The sequence below is a fragment of the Caretta caretta genome, chromosome 10, assembly GCF_965140235.1.
Source record: "Caretta caretta isolate rCarCar2 chromosome 10, rCarCar1.hap1, whole genome shotgun sequence".
Lineage (NCBI taxonomy): Eukaryota > Metazoa > Chordata > Testudines > Cheloniidae > Caretta > Caretta caretta.
In genome coordinates this window covers 36,670,147-36,691,978 of record NC_134215.1, presented here as the reverse complement: position 1 = coordinate 36,691,978, position 21,832 = coordinate 36,670,147, and the positions used below count along the sequence as shown (strand labels likewise).

Sequence of the window (21,832 nt, the reverse complement as noted above, 5' to 3'; positions counted from 1 at the left end):
CCAACCCTTCCCCCCCCCCCCCATCCCTACCCCGAAAGACCATAGAATTTTGGATAGATTTCAGATGAGCATCCACATTTGTACATTCTTACTCAGACAAAAGCTCCAGACCCACAGAGGTTTGCCCATCACCGCTATATACATTTTTTTTTCCTTTTTGCAAATGCGACTGCAGTCCCTGATTTGTGCTGGCGTTAGATGTAATTTATGGGCAAACACCACCACCATGGCCAGAGGGGAGCTGCAAAATGCTACATTAAATTCTGCAGGATATTAATTTATCAGGCACTGGGAGCAGAGTACCAGGCATAGGTAGCACTGAGCCTGGTCTGGAGTCAAGAGAAGTCTTTCCATTGACTTCTGTGGGCTTAGAATCAGCCCCTAGTGTACAAGTCTTTTCCCGGAGAGGCCAGAGTGCAAATGTGGCTTAGGACAGAAGTGAAATTAATTCCATCTGCATGTAGTTCACAGTGCGTGTTTGTCTATTTTACAAAACCACCACTGGCGACTTTGCAATGGAGATGCCGCTAAATGCAGAGCACAGCTGAGTTTTGTACAGCAGCAGCCTGCCTGTTCTAAACTGCATCTTTGACACTTTGCTCACCTTCACACTGAAACGTAACACATTCAAAAAGTCAGAATGTTAATTCTACGTTTTCTTTCTTGAAACACCTCTCTCTGTAACACACTTTGCCGATACAAAAGGTTTGCAGATTACATACTGCTCTGCTAAATGAAGAGGTTCTGTCCTGGTATTTTAGATTTTAAAACATTCAATAGTTTTGCATTTACATCTCAGCACTTTTAAATGCACCAGTCTGTGGCTTGGGATTCAACCACAGAGAGATGTTAGTGTTTGAGATCTCACAGCTAGGTGTGCCCGTAACTCCACCAGGAGATGAATTGCACTTTGGGTGGAGGAGAGAGAATTCTCACTCTGGAGGAGCAATTTTTCATGTGCCCAGTTGAGGGCAATGAGTTATTCAGAAGGAAATGATGAACAAAGGTTATATTCAGCAACCAGGGACTTATTTTTGTTTTAAATCTGGACAACAAAACTAAATTCCAAGGAATACCCTGCTTTGTGGACTCACCATCCCCCATACAGCTCTGCCAGCCTTACTAATAACTGTCAATTAACAGTGCTTAGTACTAGGAAATCACAGCTATGTAAAACAGGCTAGGATGCTGAAGGTTATCAGCCATGCCACATCCCATTAGTGCAGATGGCTGATGAGGGTGCAAACTGCAAGTAGACAAGCCAGAGTCAACTCTATTACAGCCTACAAATAGCTGCTGTTTGGCTTTTTGGTTGAGGGAAGAGTGTACAACCAAGGTTTGACAAGGGTGGAAAAATCCTTCTGCCTGCAGGTGGGGAATTAGCCAGGAGACCAATGACAACAGCATCAATTCCAGTCACCGAACAGCTGAACAAGTGTAAGATGCAGCACACAGGGAGCCATTGAAGGGCTGAAGGAATGGACCACAAGCTACGAAGGGGAGCAGGAGTAGCTTAGGAGCCCTCTAGCACTATATGGTGAGAACCCCGCCGAGCGGAGAGGAGGGAGGACAGCTGAGCCTCCTCCCCACAGCAACAATTCCATTCCATTCTCCCAGGCCAGTGTTCCCCCCCCGCTACACACAGCCAAATTCCATGGCCTTTCTGTTTAGGATCAGGGAGTATAGAACGGTAACGACACGGATGTAGACAAAAAGCTCTCTGGAATCACAATTACAGGGCTGTCATGGGCGCTGCATAACATGCAGTGCTCCTGTCACAGCATTCCATCAAGGCAATCTCCTGAATCCCATCCTGTCACCCCTCAAGAACTAAACACTGGTCCTACCCTGAAAAACAACTATCTAACAAAGGCCACCGGATCTGCTCCCTGTATGTACTCAGGGTTAGGGCAAAACACAAGTCATACCTCAGGCTAACGCTACAGTGAACACAAGCCCTTAATCAAAAGAAAGAAACTCTGTCCATAGAGGACAATTGACATGTGTGCCCTGCACTGAATCCAGCAAGGGCAGAATGTATCACCAATAATGCACACGAGCAGGGAAGGATGCAGCTGGAGCCCCCAATTCCAAGGTGAGTTTGCAGGATTTAGGGTGTGCCTACACTGCAATCGAGAAAAGTGTGACTGCAGTGCATTGCTACAGTGTACTCCTAGCTAGCTCAATGCTAGTTCGGTATGTCTACATATGCTACAATCATACTTCACAGCTGCTGTGTAGACATACACTGCATTTTAGGCAAACCGGGCCAGATGGTCAGCTGGTGTAATTTTGTGCATGCAAGTCAAAAGAACTCTTCTAAATTTACATACGTGGCGGATCTGATTCACAATACTTTTACTTGTAAAGAATCTGACCTGGAAGGTGAAACGGAATGATCACCAAACTGCACACTGCCATGTACAGAATAGCACTGCACTTTTAGTACCTCCATGTCACAGAGACGCAGCTTCAGCAACTGACAGCAGCACTGGGGATCTCCAGAAATCCAGCACTACATCGGGGCAGCAGCCCCTGGGACCTCAGGGTAACAGATAATGCAGAATTTGTTCTAGGGACCACCCTGGGAGACCTCTGGATTTGGGGAATTTTAGTATTCAGTGTGTCTACAAACTGTACATTTTAAATAATTCACTGCACATTCTGTAGGCTCCACCAGAGTCTGGGCATCCCCAGTGGATGACTTTTTCCAGCAACTGCACAATCCCTTTGCTATAAAGCAAAGGAACCAAATGGAAGAAAGTGGGAGGGGAGAAAAGAAGAGAATGTTAATGTTAGCTAAAAGAAGGTTGGGCCAGATCCGGAGAGATGCTGAGTCCCTCCTTATAAGGTGCTGAATGCTCCTCCACTTCCCTTGATGTCAATGGGAGCTTAGCTCAGTCAGCACTTTGCAGAATTAGCTCCATCCTTTGCACGCACACATCTCTCCATGGCAAATGCCTTCCTGCTAACTCAAGCTTCTGGTTTTGGACTCATCTTGCACTAAAGCCACTGTGCAAAGGTAAAGAGAGAGAAAAAACCAAAACCTCCCTGTTACCCTGGGAAAAATCAGTTCAGCAATTTTGCAAATCTGTTGGAGGAGAAGCATTTGAAATTGTCAGGAGATGAGCCAGATCAGGTTTTAGTCTAGCCTGTGAAATTGTATGCCCCAGAAAGGGGAGTTCAGTTTGTCTAAATTTGCATTTGGACCTATTGAGCTTGAGGCCTGCTTTGCTGATGCAGTTTAGTACAGACTGCAGGTTACTGTCATGCTCCTCGGAAGTATTTCCAAACACGATATTATCATCCAAATAGCACTGAACTCCATGTTGATTCTTCAAAATCAATTACATCATTTTTTGAAAGGCACTTGGGGCTGATGCGAGACCCTATGGAACACATTTAAAATGGAATAGTCCCTCATGTGTAATAAATGCTGTGAGGTCTCTGCTATCTTCATGCAACATAACCTGGTGGTATGCACTCTGCAAATCAAGAGTAGAAAACATCTCTGCTCCACGGAGTTCTGCAAATACTTCTTCTAAGTGAGGAAGAGGATGGCCGTCAATCACAATAGCTTTATTTGGCTCCCTTAAGTCCACACAAAGGCGAATGCCTCCACCCTTCTTCTGCATCACTACTATAGGTGAAACCCATTCCGAGGAGTTAATCTCTTCAATAATGTCCTCTTGAACAAGTTTTCTAAGTTCCTCTAAAACAGCTTCCCTGACTGAAAATGGTAAGCGCCGTAATTTCTGTCATATAGGCATCAATCACATTATTCCACATTTTAACTTTATGCAGAAACCCATAAGCACAGCCGAGTTTCTCCTCAACCTGGTGTTGGGTCCCAGCTGAAACTGGTGTGTGTACCGCATGAGTGCTTTGCTGAGGAAGATCAATTCGTTCATTAACTACCCTGAGATTTAAAGCAGCCAATAAATCTCTGACAAGGATAGGAGTGCCTTTGTGGACAATGTAGAACTCTGCAGTTACACAGCAATCACCAAAAGTAACTATTGCTGGCAGGCAGCCACGTACTGGAATATGGTTTTTCAAATAGCACACCAAGTGAAGCTTGGGTTCAGTAAGAGGCACATCTTTAAAGTAATGCAAATAGATGGAATCAGGTAGTATAGAAACTGCTGAACCAGTGTCCAACATTAGCTGAATAGAGTGTGATTTGCCTGAGGGTATGGCAGAAACATTTACCGTGCACTTTATTCGTTCTGGAATATATGCAGCAGTGATTTTGTCCACGCTCAGCACAGTAACATCTGGTATTGTAACTGCATGCACCTGTTGATTGAACTGGCTGCTGCGACATACTTTAGCAAAATGCCCAATCTTTTTGCAATGATTGCACTGAGCTACTTTTACTTGTGTAGCTTGCAAGGTGTTGTAGGGATCCACAGCAAAAAGCATGCTTTTACAGTATTTGGAATTTGCTGATTTGGTGGTTTTTCATTAGTTTTCCTCTTGTAATTGTTTGTCTGCAGCAATAGTGAACTTTTCTGCAAAGGAGTCACAGCCTGGATGTGCCTCCTGTATCCATGCTCATTATTTTGGCTTCATCTGTAGCTGACTCAATATGGGTAGCAATGATTATTGCTTTTTCTAGTGTAAGTTGTGGTTCTAGAAATAAACATTCTCTTACACGAAGCATGGTTTCCTCAATGAGCTGGTCTCCAATCATCTCATCTGCCATATTCCCAAACTCACAAGTTACAATCAGACTCCTCAGGGAAGCAATATACTGCATTATAGTCTCTCCTGGTGTCTGCTCACGCTGGTGAAATCTGTAGCGATTAGCTACTACATTCACTTTTGGTACAAAAAAGTTCTTTAATGCAGTGAGTGCAGTCTCATATTTATCATCTGCAAGGGGAAAAGTGTAAAATATATGCTCCCCTTCTGCTCCAAGGCAGTGGATTAGCAGAGCACGCTTTCTTACTTCAGAAATCTCTGTAGCACTGATTGCAAGCAGGTAAGTCTCAAACATATGGATCCAGGCAGTAAAAGCAATTGGAGGCTCAACTCGGCTTTGTAGAAAGGGTGCAGGTGGGTTCAGAAGCAGAAGATCCATCCTCGTCACCAAAATGTTGTAGTAGCCAGGCAAGGTACTAAGAAACTTCAACAGGACTTTATTTTTTAAAGTGGAAACCTCTTTACCAAGCTGCTGCTGCACCCTCAGTAGCTCTCCCTCAGCCTCTTCAACTCCTCCCCCTCCTTCCTGTTTCCTGTCCTTTCAGACTCCCAACAGCCAGTGCTCCCAATTCTAATAATTACAAGCAACATCTAAACACCACACAATTCTAGTATTACAGACAGCCACCATCGAGCTACCAGATTAACAGCCTAGAGGCTGGCATACACTCGACTTTGACACTCAGACAGAACTGTGTTTCCTTTCTTCGCCAGGCCCTGCTGCGTCTTGATGCATCCTTCCTGCGCTGGCTGCCTGGACAAAGGAGATAACCTCGCAGAGCTGCTGGGACAAAGCAACAAGCTTCAGAGTGCTCACAATACGGAGCACCTGGCAAACCTCTGCACTTGGCCACATCAGTGGCTGCTCCTCACTCGGCTGGGTCGTTTTCCGCCTCAGCAGGCACTTTGTTTTTAAGTCGCAGTGACAGTAAAGTCTCTTTAAACGTTAACAGATGAGCTGAACGAAGTGCAGGATTCCAGTTCACAACACTAATTGGTTTAAAAACTGCTCCTCCCGACTCTCTCTCCAGACTGGTGCAGCTTCCAACCCACCAGGCCAGCTTCCTGCAGGAGCAGTGCCAACCACAAGCAAGCGGAGTCATTCCTGTTCCACTCTGGAGCTAGGTTAATTCTTTAATTCATGTAGGACACTGAACAACAATGAGGAGACAATACTACGTGTTAGCACCATGTGCTCAGTGCTGCACGAGGCACAATGGGCTCTGCCCTGAGGAGCTTACAGGACAGATGCCGATGAGATGAGGTTCACTAGGAGAGTACCAAGTGTTTGCTGCCCACTGCCGGAAGCTCCACTGCCTTGGCACACCCCCTCCTAAGAAGATGCCCTGCTGGAAGGAAAGAGCAGCAAGAGTTGGTCCTCCAGCACTGAGAAGAGGAGGCCAATCAGAGCCAAGGCCATATACAAACGGCTGGTTGCTTTTACTAGGGGCCAGTTCTGCATGACACCAAAACAGTCAAGGGTTCTCTTTCTACCTTAACCAAACCTGCCCAGTCAGGGCCCTAACCTTGGCAACACTGCCCTTGGATCTTTGCGAAGGACTAGTGTTTCTACTATGGACTTTAATGCCAGGTGGCTATTTTTGAGTTAAGATTTAATTTGTTTTCTGTTACCCCTGGAAGAGGACTTGACTGAGAGCATGGCCAGAGGGCTAAGCCATGGAGGTAGAAGACCACTGTGGAACCAAGAAACGAGAGAGGAAAAGTCCCTGCAATGCTGTGCCCTGAGATGAGGGGGTGCTCTGGTGACCACCACCTGACTGGGGAGATCTGTTCGTCCCTTCCCCCCACCCAGTGTAGCCCTGGGATGAAGGAGTCATGCGACTGCCCCAGGAGAGTGATTGTGGGCCTCACGGGGGAAAAAGTGAGGGTGTGTCCACACTGCGTATCGGTGCTAGCTCTGATCTAGCTAGCTCAAATATCGAGAGGAGCAGAGCCACCCCAGCACAGGCTACACAAACCCACCTAGCACTCTGGGTATGTACTCAAGAAGCTAGCCTGTGCTGCCACAGCTTCGCGGCTACTGTCAGCCAAGTTCGCTACATCAAAGGAGCTCAGGTCAGTCCTCAGGGGGTGCAGTCACACCCCTGGGGCCTGGCACACAGGACCTGGGAGAACATTCCTTGAGAGAGGACAATAGGGACCGAAGCATGAAGAGAAATGCAGTAGAAGGAACTGAAGGGGGAAATGAAACACGGGCAGAGTAAAGGGATGGGAAATACTAACAACAAGATCTGAAACTACAAGCCAGAGAAATGGTGCAGGGCTCTGGGATGGGGAGAGAAATTCAAGTGAGACACAGGGCAAGGGGGCCCAGGAGGCTATGGAAGGATTCAGAGAGTAGGGACCTGGTCTGATAAAAACAGAGGCTGGGGTTTTCAAAGGAGTCGAAGGGAGCTGAGTGTCCAATTTTCACTGAATGTCGATGGGATTTGAACACCTAACTCTCTTAAATTCCTTTGAAAATTCCAGCCATATGCTTATACTGTGGATACAAACTCATAGGTGCTAGTATTTTTTCTCCACATAGTCATTGTATATGTATAAAGTGCAAGGCAGGTGGGGGTGGGGAAGAACCTCAGAACACTAATTCAGGTCTTCTCTCACCACTGGCCTGAACCAATCCCCAAAAGCATATTTATTCACAGTGGCCAGTCACATGCAAGACTGTCCAATATTTTCCTAAACACCCAGACAACAAACTAATGCTCCAGAGCACTGAACAGTTGACTTCCTCATTCCTGTGGGATAAAGAATCCATTTCTCATCCTGGCAAGCCAGGAAATATCGGATCTTAAAATCGCATTATTCTGATTACAAACATAAGTGCTAAGAAGCATTGTAAAAATATAACAAGTCACATGCTCAAGGTGTAATAGACCACACAGAATCACTGACAGATTGCCTAAATGCATCACAGACACTTCTTAACACACAGAATTGGGATATTTACATGGGTCAAATTTAATGCTGTGGTTTTGATGGAAGAACTAGAGAATTAATCAAGATTTAACTACAAGTCAGTCTATTAGTTGGAGACATTATGTAGCAATTTTTTATTAAACAACAAACTCTTGGCAGTGTTTGACTCCATGTGGAGCTGGGGGAGGTGTCAGTAAATGTGTGCTGAGTAGTTTATTCTATCAGTAATGGAAAGTGAGACTACAAAATGTCAAATAATTTAAAATGTTCAGTTGTCTCCAGCATCTCAGCTTTAGGTCCTAGATTTATGTTGGTATGTTTTGCTGGAGAGAGTATGGCCCAGTGGCTGTGGCACTGGACTAGGAGTCAGGACACACAGGTTGCTCTGTTCTCAATTCTGCCACTGACCTGCTGCATGACCTTAGCCATGTCATTTCACATCTCCAGTGCCTATGTTTCTCCACCCACCTTTTATAGGTTTTGCCTTAAAAAAAGCCTGCAAGCTCTTTGGGGCTGGGACACTGTCTCCCTAAGTCCATGCTGCAAGCACAACCAGTGATTGCACCTTGAGGAGACAGACCCGAGCTGGCTTTAACGTAGCTAGCTCTGGTATTTGTAGCAGTGAAGCTGAGGAAAAGCACACTGCAGCACAGGCTAGCCCAACAAATAATCAGCCAGGGTGCCAGGTGGGTTCAGACAGCTCAGGCTGAAGTGCAAACTACCACAGCGTTACCACTCTGGTGCCCACACTAGCTAAATTAAAGCTAGCTTGTGTTTATCTACTGAGCTGCAGTCGCACCCCATAACTGCAGGATAGACAGAGGGTATGTTTGTACAATTCCTACCACATGGGGGCTCAATCCTGGTTGGGATCTCTAGGCCCAAATGAAATAGAAATAATCAGAAATAATAAAATTCCATGAGCACCCCTACCCACAATAACACTGCTACACCTGATTGCCTTGGGTTTCCTTTCTTTATCTGAGGATTAGGCTCTTTCCAGAGGGATTATAGTCCTCAATTCAATCCAATTTGGAGAGGGACATGCTGGACTTCCACTGGTGAAGGATTCTAATCATGGCCAAGAACAGCGCAGCAGTCCCCAAACCTCAGCCATTATTTATCTTCTGGATACTGTGTGAGGCAAGAAGCTGCAGCAATAGCCCTTTCTGGTATTTTTTAAATAAAAGACAATAAATCTACCCCAGGTGCAAGGAGTTCAACATGATATTTATTTTTTAATATATTTGTATATATTAAAATATACATATATATTTTAATTCAACCCAAACCTCTTTGAATGTCTTTATAAGCATCCTTTAAAATGTGGTTTAGGAGCTTAAAAAGTTGATTAAAAGATATAGCTTGGCTTACACAAGACTGGAATTTTAAATATATATATATATATATATATATTCAGCTTTGATTCAAAAAAATCAAGCTATAAAAATATCTTCCCCAAGCACCATTATGAACTAGTAAATATCATGATTTCCACCAGATGGTTTATAAAAAGTTTTGCTTCCTGCCATCTCCCCTTGATTGAAGTGCATTTCTCCAGCAGGGGCCATCTTCCTGATGTGGAAGAACAGCAAAGGGAAAACAAAATGCCACTCTGAACTGAAAAATTGTATCTCTGCTAGAAAATTGAATTTTAGCTGGAAAGGTTTAGAAATGCTTCTGGGACCCTGGGGATAAGGCATGGTATGTGCAATTTAAATCACACGGGGAACTGGAGGGAATTTGGGGGACAGAGGAGAACCTTGGCAAAAAGCTATTTCAAAAAGGAACATTTGGGGAGAGGAGTGACAGCTTCCTGCATTCTCCCTGCTGCTCCCTTTGCTCTGAGTTCGTTCACACAGCCACTGGCAACGACTGTTCTGCTAGTGTGAGGCCTCATCCCTGACATTTACTAGCAACCCAGGTCCTGCTGTGGAATTTCTGTAAGGCGTGATGCTAAGGCAAGGTGCTCCTTGGGCAGACAGGTTGTGGAGCTCTCCCCGCGCCAGCATGCAGGGAAGGGCGTGGGCCTGCAGGAGAGCACGGCACTGGTTGGTTTGGGTGGGGACTTAAAATTAAATAGGTCATAGAGCAATTTGTAAACTAGGGGTGGAGGGAAAGCCAACAGGTATGGAGGAGCATGTGGTTCGGACAGAGGCATCACTTAGGGGAGGATCTATTAATGGAGATTCCCTATGTCCTAGTAAAGAGGAGAGGATGGAAGATAAAATTAGGGTAGGATCTGATGAGAAACAGTCAAATGAAAAAGAGCCCCATTCAATTCCATCACGTAATGGCAGACAGCTAAAAAGTCACAATTTTTAAAGTGCTTATACACAAATGCTAGAAGTCTAAATAATAAGATGGGTGAACTAGAGTGCCTCACATTAAATGAGGCTATTGATATAATAGACATCAGACACACTTGGTGGAATGAGGTTAATCAATGGGACACAGTAATACCAGGATACAAAATATATTGGAAGGACAGAACAGGTCATGCTGGTGGGGGAGTAGCACTATATATGAAAGAAAGCTTAGAATCAAATGAAGTAAAAATCTTAAATGAACCAAACTGTATCACAGAATCTCTATGGATAGTAATTCCATGCTCTAATAAAAGAAGAATACAGCAGGAGGGATATATTACCAACCTCCTGACCAGGATGGTGATAGTGACTGAAGTGCTCACAGAGATTAGAGAGGCTATAAAAATAAAAAACTCAATAATAGGGGATTTCAGCTATCCCCATATTGACTGGGTACGTGTCACCTCACGATGGGATGCAGAAATAAAGTTTCTTGACACCTTAAATGACTGCTTCTTGGAGCAGCTAGTCCTGGAATCCACAAGAGAAGAGGCAATTCTTGATTTAGTCCTAAGTGCAGCACAGGATCTGGTCCAAGAGGTGAATAGAGCTGGACCCCTTGGTAATAGTGACCATAATATAATTAAATTTAACATCCCTGTGGCAGGAAAAACACCACAGCAGCCCAACACTGTAGCATTTAATTTCAGAAAGGGGGACTCCATAAAAATGAGGAAGCTGGTTAAACAGAAATTAAAAGGCATAGTGCCAAAAGTGAAATCCTCACAAGCTGCATGGAAACTTTTTAAAGACACCATAATAGAGGTTCAACTTAAACGTAGACCCCAAATTAAAAAACATAGTAAGAGAACCAAAAAAAGTGCCATTGTGGTTAAACAAAGTAAAAGAAGCAGTGAGAGACAAAAAGGCATCCTTTAAAAAGTGGAAGTTAAATCCTAGTGAGGAAAATAAAAAAAAAGCAAAGCATAAACTCTGGCAAATGAAGTATAAAAATATACTGAGGAAGGAAGGCCAAAAAAGAATTTGAAGAACAGTTAGCCAAAGACTCAAAAAGTAATAGCAAAAAAAAAAAATTTAAGTACACCAGAAGCAGGAAGCCTGCTAAACAATCAGTGGGGCCACCGGATGATCGAAATGCTAAAGGAGCACTCAAGGACAATAAGGCTATTGCGGAGAAACGAAATGACTTCTTTGCATCGGTCTTCATAGCTGAGGATGTGAAGGAAATTCCCAAACCTGAGCCATTCTTTTTAGGTGACAAATCTGAGGAACTGTTGCAGATTGAGGTGTCATTAGAGGAGGTTTGGGAATAAATTGATAAACAAAACAGCAATAAGTCACCAGGACCAGATGGTATTCACCCAAGGGTTCTGAAATTTCACATTTGAGTTCCTTCAGAACTGCTAACTGTGGTCTGTAACTTATCGTTTCAATCAGTTTCGGTACCAAATGACTGGAGGATAGCTACTGTGACGCCAATTTTTAAAAAAGGCTTCTGAGGTGATCTCAGCAATTACAGGCCGGTAAGCCTGACTTCAGTACCAGGCACATTGGTGGACACTATAGTAAAGAACAGAATTGTCAGAAACACAGATGAACATAATTTGTTGGGGAGAGTCAACGTGGTTTATGTAAAGGGAAATCATGCCTCACCAATCTACTCAAAATCTCTAAGGGGGTCAACAAGCATGTGGACAAGGGGGATCCAGTGGATATAGTGTACTTAGATTTTCAGAAGCCTTTGACAAGGTACCTCACCAAAGGCTCTTAAGCAAAGTCAGCTGTCATGGGATAAGAGAGAAGTGCTATCATGGACTAGTAACTGGTTAAAAGATAGGAAACAAAGGGTAGGTATAAATGGTCAATTTTCAGAATGTAGAGAGGTTAATTGTGGTGTCCCCCAGGGGTCTGTTCTGGGACCAGTCCTATTCAACATATTCATAAATGATCTGGAATAAGGGGTAAACAGTGAGGTGGCAAAATTTGTAGGTAATACAAAACTACTCAAGATAGTTATGTCCCAGGCAGACTGCGAAGATCTAGAAAAGGATCTCACAAAACTTGGTTACTGGGCAACAAAATGGCGGATGAAATTCAATGTTGATAAATGCAAAAAGAAAAGGAGGACTTGTGGCACCTTAGAGACTAACCAATTTATTTGAGCATGAGCTTTCGTGAGCTACAGCTACAGCTCACGAAAGCTCATGCTCAAATAAATTGGTTAGTCTCTAAGGTGCCACAAGTACTCCTTTTCTTTTTGCGAATACAGACTAACACAGCTGTTACTCTGATAAATGCAAAGTAATGCACATTGGAAAACATAATCCCAACTATACATATAAAATGATGGGGTCTAATTTAGCAGTTACCACTCAAAAAAGAGATGTTGGAGTCACTGTGGAAAACATTCACTCGATGTGCAGCGGCAGTCAAAAAAGCAGAGAGTTAGGAATCATTAAGAAAGAGATAGATAATAAGACAGAAAATATGCTATTGCCTCTATATAAATCCATGGTATGCCCACATCTTGAATACTGTGTGCAGATGTGGTCGTCCCATCTTAAAAAAACATATATTGGAATTGGAAAAAGTTGGGGTATGGAATGGCTTCCATATGCGGAGCAATTAATAAGACTGGGACTTTTCAACTTGGAAAAGAGATGACTAAGGGGGGATATGATAGAGGGCTATACAATCATGACTGGTGTGAAGAAAGCAAATAAGGAAGTGTTATTTACTCCTTCTCATAACACAAGAACTAGTGGTCACCAAATTAAATTAATAGGCAGCAGGTTTAAAACAAATAAAAGGAAGTATTTCTTCATACAATGCACAAGCAGCCTGTGGAACTCCTTGCCAGAGGATGTTGTGAAAGCCAAGACTATAGCAGGGTTCAAAAAAGAACTAGATAAGTTCATGGAGGATAGATCCATTAATGGCTATTAGCCAGGATGGGTAGGGATGGTGTCCCTACCCTCTGTTTGCCAGAAGCTGGGAAATGGGTGGTAGGGGATGGATCACTTGATGATTACCTGTTCTGTTCATTCCCTCTGGGGTACTTGGCATTGGCCACTGTCAGAAGTCAGGATACTGGGCTAGATGGACCTTTGGTCTGACCCAGTATGGCTCTTCTTATGTTATTATGGGGAGGATGCTGTGGGATGTGAAAGGTGCAGGATGTTTAGCACAATGGTGCGGTGGCTGCTACTGCTTTAGTGTCCTAAATCACATGGGGAACTTCAAACCCAGCACAGACCAGTTTGACTTTAACCCACCCACGAAAACACTGTTCCAAGCCACTTCTTTGCCAATGAACAAACTGCACCTGACATCAAACACCTCACCTTCTTTCACTTCAGCAACAGATCCTGTCTAAATGCCAAAACCATTTATAACAGACAAATGTAAGGATCAACAAAATACCAGCAGCTTCCCAGCATAGGTGAGACTGATCACCAGTCATAAGCACAGCACTCAGGGATAATACGCATATGATCGCAACATGCTGAACCCAGTGGCTATAACTTTTTGGAAGAACTTAACAAAAAGTAAAATCAAGTTAACCCTGGGAAGGACAGAAGACTTCCCCATGCACCCGAGCACTCTACGTTCATTTCGGGTACCGGGATATGTCCCAAGATCACCTAACTGCTTCTGCAGGCACTGGAGCATTGAGGAGCCAGTAAGCAGTACTCCTCCCTCCAAATTAAGGCCCCACCGGGGGGCTAGTGGCACCTATGCTACTGGAGACAGGACAGATGCGGAAGTAGGTTCTAGTGTTAATCCTTTGCGCTTGTAGAGCGATTGAATCTTCAAAGCACTTTATAAACAAACACTAACAAGCATCACAACATCCCTGTGAGGGAGGTCTGTGTCATTACCTGAGCCATTTACAGATGGGGAAACTGAAGCAGAGATGTTAAATGACTTGTCTGAGGCCACAGAATCAGCGTCAGAATGGAATTAGAGCTGAGGAGTCCCTCCCTCCCAGACTCGCGCTCTCACCACAGACTGCAGTTCTTTTGGTCCTGATCACTTCTGGTCATTCTATATCCGATGGCACGGGCCGAGGGACGTACTGGCCACCACTTCCAGCGGCTCCCATTGGCCTGGAGCAGCGAACTGCAACCACTGGGAGCCGCGATCGGCCGAACCTGTGGACGCGGCAGGTAAACAAACTGTCACGGCCAGGCAGGGGCTTTCCCTGCACAAGCGGCAGAACAAGTTTGGGAACCACTGGGATAGAGGATTAGCTCTGGTGTCCTGCCCAAATTCAATCTGGGCAACTGCTTTCCTGCCTCTATAAATATTCTGCAGTTTCAATCACAGATATTATTTATCATTTGCCGAGCAGCATTGCTGTGCCCTGTTAAACATCTGCTAACATGGCTGCATTTCAGTATCAGAGGCAAGCGACGCATAGTGTATGTGGTATGCATATTACAGCCAGGTTTTCACGAGCACTCAGCAATCATTTAGGCACCCGAATGAAGAGAACAGGAGCTGCTGGAGGTTGAGCTCTTGTGAAAGTCTAGCTCCGGTTTGTGAAGTTTGGATAATGCTATGGGACCCTTGGTAGGAAAGCTGCCTTATGCCATCAGTGCAAGCTATACTACTGTCTGCCTCCTTCCCATTCAGGAACACCTTGTCATCATTTGGACTCCATAGGACACCCTCAACTAGGAAAGGAAAAATGTCTTCCAGGCCCAGATCATTCTCTGCTGTTACTCTAATACTCTCACACCTGCCAACTGGTTTGTACTGCTGAGCCAGATGCATACCTCTTCCAACGTCAGCATCATGCAGTGACCTGTGTGGCAATGATGTTGTCCAGCATCACGTGAGGCAATGTGTTTGACAGGACGGTGGGATTAGTTTGTTTCCACCTGTAATGCAGAAGCAGGTGGGCTTGCTGGGAGAAGAATGAATTGGGTGAGAGATGGGTGCTCCCAGCCTAACATTTGACTCTCATTCCTGAACAGGAAGATTGTTAAGTACAGAGCTGTAAACCACTATTAAGTAACTGAGGAAAGGATTAATACACAGAACTCAGAATCAAGCTTCCTGGATTTTAATCTAAGTTCTGCCACTGAGTCACTACTCAACCCACAGTAACATCACTTCGTCTCTCTGTGCCTCAGTTTCTCCATATGTAACAATGACATAAATATACTGATGTACCTCTTGGGTGTGGATGAGAGTTTAATGTGAGTGAAACCATAACCCAACAGCGAGTGAGTGTTGCAGTTGCCTGTCTGCGCCAATCCACAGAGAATGTGAGCTGCTGCAGAGCCTTGGCACTTTAGCTCAAGCTGTAGCAGCTCTTGCTTTTCACTCTGGAGTTCTCGGGTTCAACTCCTGATGAGTCAACCAAAGTGGCAGTCATCACAAACATTTTCAGACTCTTGGATGAAACGTGCTGGTAGTGTAATGTTTTATTATCAGATGCAGTCCCAGAACTCTGAACCCTAGCCTGGCCTCACATGCCAGTCCTAACACAGGAGCTTCACGCCTCACAAAGGCATCACATAGCTCATAAAACATCACCTAGCTCATCCTCCAATGTCACACAAGAGTATGTTCAAAATCTATCTATCCCTTAGATTTCATGACTGACCTCTCGCATTCTAACTCTTTAAAACAATACTTCACCAGTGACAAGGAGGAGACCAAAAAGTCCGGATTTATCCACACGGTGATCTGAGCTCTATGCTCCCAGCTTTCCTGCTCCTCAATGTCTCATGCCAGGAACAGCACCATTGACTGACAGGAGCCCAGGGCCCAGAGAAAAATGCTGAGATACAGTAGGAAATCTGAGCAACATGTCCTGACACTTGCTGAAAAATACCCTCTCCTTCCAATTCATTTACTTTGAATCAAATGCTAAAACCCAGAAGCACTAATTCTCAACCTAACTTCATTACTCTAATTTCTTAATCTCACCTTGCTCTCCAGATCATCAGTTAGACTCCTCACTGCTTTGCAGTTTTCTTTCTCACTTAGGAAAGCACCGTAGCGATCAATCATTTCCCTCCGCCTCTCCGCCTCCTTCCTTCAGTCTTGAACCAAAGTTGTCAGGGCTTATCCATGGGAACCACAGTCCCCCACTGCAAATTGCACAGAACCTTTGGCGAGCATCCACTACATTCTTGCTAAATAAATATGAGGTGCTTTCGTAAATCAAACACATCCATGCAAATAATGTGAAAGCAAAAACAGACCGACCTGGTTTCCCGCACACTTGATACTAAGAACACGCAGTGGAGGGTGTCATGTTCAGGCTGTCAATCTCCACTCTGAGGCTCTGATATCCAAGAACTCACCCACCAGACTCCCCTACCTTTAAAGGAATGAAAATATGAAGCATACAGGTCTCTAGCTGGCCAGGGCTAGGTGGAAAATGTTTTCCAATCATTGGGTTTTCTCCACTGGATGGACCCGAGAACAAACTGCATCTCTGATGAAGAAGCTCCAGAAACAAGTGTGAGGCCAACAGATGGCCATCTGAACCCAGGAAAGATAAAGCTAGCTTCTGTGGTTAAATCTTCTTGAAGGTAATCAAGTCTGAAGGCGGAGGAGGGACAGGAGCCATAGGAAGGGAGTGGAACAGTATGGAATTAAGAACATCTAACACATCTGAGTTCCAGAGTTTAGATCCTCATTAAGGCCCCAGTCCTGCAAGCCAAACCATACAGGCAGATCCCTGTGCCTGCATGGAGCCCCACTAGCTTTAATGGGACTCACAATGCAGGAGTCTACCCCCCGTAGTCCTCTTTGCAGGATCAGGGCCTAAATCCATACCATTGGGTGTCCGTTACTCAGAGTTGTACACATCCCTAACTGAGGCTCAGAATCAACACTGCTAATTAATCCAGGGTCTGGGTCCTCCATCCTACTAATTACCAAGATCAGCAAATTAATATATCCTCAGAGCAATGCCAACAGCCCTATTCTGGGGTTTCCCAACTCCTGGACCAGATAGAATGGTCTCATTCCAGGAAGAGAGAAGGAAGGTGCCTGTGTTACTTCTCCAGGCTAGCTGATCACAGAAGCAGCATGAATTGATGCCAGCCTGTTTGCAAGAGGAAGTCGGCCCTGACAATATTCTGAGGATCAGAGAAGCATGGTTTTAGTGTGTATTTCTATATAAAGTACTTTAACTTTGGGGAAGCATTTCCTGCAGACAGACAGACAGAGCGAGCTAGCGACAGGGCTAGGAGCGGGATAGCTGATACATCAAGAACACACCAGACATTAAAAACCAGTTACAGTATTAAGGGAGACCAAGGAACATTGTTTAATATTTAGAGTAATTCCCACATTGCCGCAGGCACTTGCCCAAGTGAGAAGGCACAACCCCTGCCCCGAGGACAAATAAAGCATAAGATAAAAACAAAACAATATAAACTTCTCCAATCTAAACAGAAAAATATTTAGTAATGTATAATAGTAGCACAGATTTACAGCTGGAGAAACTAAAAACACAACGAGGTTAAGTGTCCTGCTCATGAGCACAAAGCAAGTGGTATCAGCCACAGGACTGCAAACCAGATCTTGTGCTTCCTAGTTCCACAATTCAATCATTAGACTGTAACACTTCTTGCAACAGAGAAATTGTGGATTGGCTCCCAGATTTTTACCAAATCACTTAGTTCTCTATTTGCCCCCGAAAGCTTCAAAGACAAACTTAAATGAAACATAAGTAAATCTGAAGAAAAGTATTGTGGCTGGAATTTAAAGGGGTTGGCTAATTTAAAACAGATATGTTAGTAATGTCATTCATGATATTTACTTAGCACCTTTTATCTAAAGATGCTAATGCACTCATGCCTTATGTAAAAAGAAAAGGAGTACTTGTGGCCAGTAGAGTACTAACCAATTTATTTGAGCATAAGCTTTCGTGAGCTACAGCTCCTAGCTCACGAAAGCTTATGCTCAAATAAATTGGTTAGTCTCTAAGGTGCCACAACTATTCCTTTTCTTTTTGCGAATACAGACTAACACGGCTGTTACTCTGAAATATGCCTTATGTAGTGATTACACACACACACAGCTGAAGTATTTTTCCCTTAGCACAATGCCAGATCACTGGCTCACTAATGACCCCGAGGAAAGACTATCACTAAATCCCTCATCACCACCTTTTCCTGCAGCTCCTGTGTTTTACTTGGAGAGATCACCATTTATGAGTATTAGCAGCATTGCCAATTCTCATTGTTATCATGAGTCTCATGACATTTAAGAGCCCCAGCAAAATCCCAGCTGCTGCTGCTTTCCTTAATTTTTTTTTTTTTAAAAGCTAAGTTCCTATTTCTTGTGTATATGGATAAAGCTTCAAAACAAGAACACTAAAGGCTCAAAAACTATAAGGTAAATACCCACACCCCCCCTGCCCAATGTACTTAAAACAATCATGATTTGGGGGGCCTAAATCAAGATTTTTGAATGCTTGGGATTAGCAATACTGTAGGAGTCACAGAGGAGCCAGCTAAGATTGTAGAAAATAATTTGATCTCATGCTTCAGGGCGAAAGCTGGTTTTTTGTCAGAGAGCTCAGGCAGGATTTGTTTTTAACCTTCATAGACAGCACTGCACAACTGGACGAGTGCATATGGGGATTTTTTGTTTGCCTCTGAAGCATCAGATACTGGTCACTGTCAGAGATGGGAGACCACAGCTGGACAGTGATCAGAACTCTTGTGACAGACTTTACGTCCCCTGTGTTTTACAGTGACCTACTAGGAGAACTGCTTTAAATGAAAGTAATTGATACACCTACAGATTGAAAATGGTGTCCTTTTGTGCAAGTGGGAATCCCTGTCACAGCAGCAAATGGCATGCACTTGTCTCTACTCTACTCTCCTGGACGGGCTGGGGGTTAATGCATTTTATTTGTTTTATAACAAAAAAAGAACAAAGAACGAACGAACAATCCAGAAATACCAAAGCCTAAGCTCAGCCCAAGCAGCAAATTCAATCTTTTATCAGACTTCATCTTCCCTGACGCTAAACCTAATCAGCTGAACACATTGGTAGCACAGGAGCCCTTGACCCACATCTGTTCATTCCAAGGTTTGTCAATTACATAGGTCTTTTAACAACATTCATTTAAAACAAACATGACAGTGGTGAAGAAGTCCCATCCTCGTCAGCAGTTCAGATCGGTCTTGTGTCATTAGCAACCAAAGATTTTCACCAGCAGATATAGGATGGCTTGTGAGCAGTGAGTCCGCTTTATGCCTAGGTCCGCTTCCTATTGGGCAGATTATCACATCACATCACAAAAGCCGGCATTACCCTGCAAACTTTCTGGCAGCCTTAGCAGAAGGGGCCAAAGATGATCACGCCTGGAGGCAGTATCTCTAAGTCAGGGTTTATTGGCAGGGCAGCATGGGGGAAGCTAGCTCTAATCCTGCCTCTGTTGTACCAGACTCTGGCCCCAATTCCCAGTTAACCTTAAGGCCTCCCTGCAGCTCCTTTACGCTAGCAGGCATTCTCTTAACAAGTCTCCCTGCTGAAGAGCTCTTCTTGGCTGGTGCAGAACTAGCATAAGGGCTGTCTGCTGGCCCTGCTTTCAGCCCCCAGCGAAAGGGGTGTGCCAGGGGCCACAATACACTGCACTATGGCTATGGGAAGCACTGTAAATTGCAGCAGCCTTGAGGCTGCTCTAACTTACACAGTGGGCCAGGCAGGCCACTAGCTGCCCCAGAACACATGAAGCCCCAGAATACATGAAAACTTTTTCACTAAGAGGATGGTGAAGCACTGGAATGTGTTACCTAGGGAAGTGGTGGAATCTCCTTGCTTTGAAGTTTTTAAGATCAGGCTTGACAAAACCCTGGCTGGGATGATTTAGTTGGGGATTGGTCCTGCTTTGAGCAGGGGGTTGGACTAGATGACCTCCTGAGGTCCCTTCCAACCCTGATATTCTATGATTCTATGAAGCATAAAAGGTGATTTAAAGCACAGAGGGACTGAGAATTGGAATCTTTCTTCTTTAGGGCTCACAATCCAGCCCCTTTTGCTGTCACTTACGTATTTCATAAGGGAAGAAAAAAAAAGTTTTGTAGAATTCTGTTAGCCACATGAACGATACTCCACCAAGAGAAATCATTCCAGATCTCTACAGTAAGAGAGTAAGACCAGGCACACACCCCACACCCATTTCATTCAAGGAAACAGACTATTGTAATTTTTAAAAGCGAACATTCTTGCTTGTTTTGCAACCTGCCAACAGCGAGCACTAGAGAAACTAATCAATGTGCCAAATGAAAGCCATTTTTTTGCAACTCTCCTCTCAGTGAGCTGTAGCTCACGAAAGCTTATGCTCAAATAAATTTGTTGGTCTCTAAGGTGCCACAAGTACTCCTTTTCTTTTTGCGAATACAGACTAACACGACTGCTGCTCTGAAAAATCTCCTCTCAATGTATTTATCATTCCTCTTACACAGATGCTGCATATGGATTCGCTCTTCTTCCTCCTCCTCCATGCAGCTTAATGATGACAGATGCAATGAAATTAATCCCACTATCAGTCTCCTTCCAGGAAAACACTCTGCCCCACACAACAAGCCAACGCCAATGCAAACAGATTCACTCTTTTCAAATGGCACAGGAGAGTAGTTTTAATTATTTTAATGCCCTTAATTTATGGAGAAGAGGATGACTTAGTAGCATCTGTGGACACCTTCCAAAGGCAGGGGAGCCAGGTCAATAGCATCTCATCTGTCAGGGAGATGGTGTCCCAGAATTATCAGAGAGATGTGAAAGGGAGGAAAGAACCATCTACGGAGGCAGGCAAACAAGGAAGGAGGAATGGAGGCCCAGTAAGCAAGAGATCCCAATAGTGGCTGCAGGCATCAGCGCGGTAGACTGCCAGGATGTGGGAAATTTGAGCCAAAGAGAGGTGGTGTCCAGCTAGTTCTGCACAGGGAGGCTCCAGTACAACTGGATTGTAGCAACACTCTAAAGCTTCATCTGGCACCATGTGGCAAGGTGTAAAGGTGCTCCAGGACATAAGGGGTTCCTGAAAAGGGGAAGCTACAGTGAGGGAAGAAGGCTTTCCATCTTTCCAGCCAGCAGAAGCTGGAAACGCCTTGGGTGATTATTGCCCAGCAGTTCGAGTTATGTGTTCCGGTTCGAGTTTGTATTTTTGGAAAGAGAGCAAGCCCCGAAGAAAGGGATGGGAACAGTTCTGCAGCTGGGACTTTTTCTTTCCCGGGCTGAGGAGTCTGTGCACCAGCTTGCATATCATTTCACTGTGTGTCATTAAAAGGTTCCTTTGCTGTTGCTATTAACATTTATACTCTGGCTGAAAAAGAAGTTTCCTCACCCCAAAAATAATGTTCTTCCATCACATGCAGGATGGTTTGCTCCTGTAAGGTTTGCTACTTTGGTCTGAGCTATTGGCACAGATATCGTATAAACTGGAGACGGAAAAAATCTACAGAATCAGTTCCCATATGGTTCAGCCCTAGTGGTCAGCACAGAGTTGTACCCAACAGCATGTTTGATCTGTCCTTTTTTACATTGAGAACTCTCTGGGGAGGGAACTGTCTTGGTGTTGTTTCTTTAAGTAAAATAGGGTTTTAATCCTTTTGCAGGGTCCCACCCTAATTTCCTTCTTTGACAGGATTACTGCCTAGTGCATAGGTGGGAAGCAGTAGACATGACAGAACTTCATAGAATATCAGGGTTGGAAGGGACCTCAGGAGGTCATCTAGTCCAACCCCCTGCTCAAAGCAGGACCAATCCCCAACTAAATCATCCCAGCCAGGGCTTTGTCAAGCCGGACCTTAAAAACTTCTAAGGAAGGAGATTTCACCACCTCCCTAGGTAACCCATTCCAGTGTTTC

General features: G+C 44.4%; 1 protein-coding gene across 7 annotated transcripts in view; it reads right to left on the bottom strand.

Annotated features, from left to right (window-relative positions):
- Nucleotides 1–21,832, bottom strand: part of LOC125644432 (ankyrin repeat and fibronectin type-III domain-containing protein 1-like) — a 575,682-nt gene that overhangs the window by 391,368 nt on the left and 162,482 nt on the right. The window lies entirely within an intron of this gene.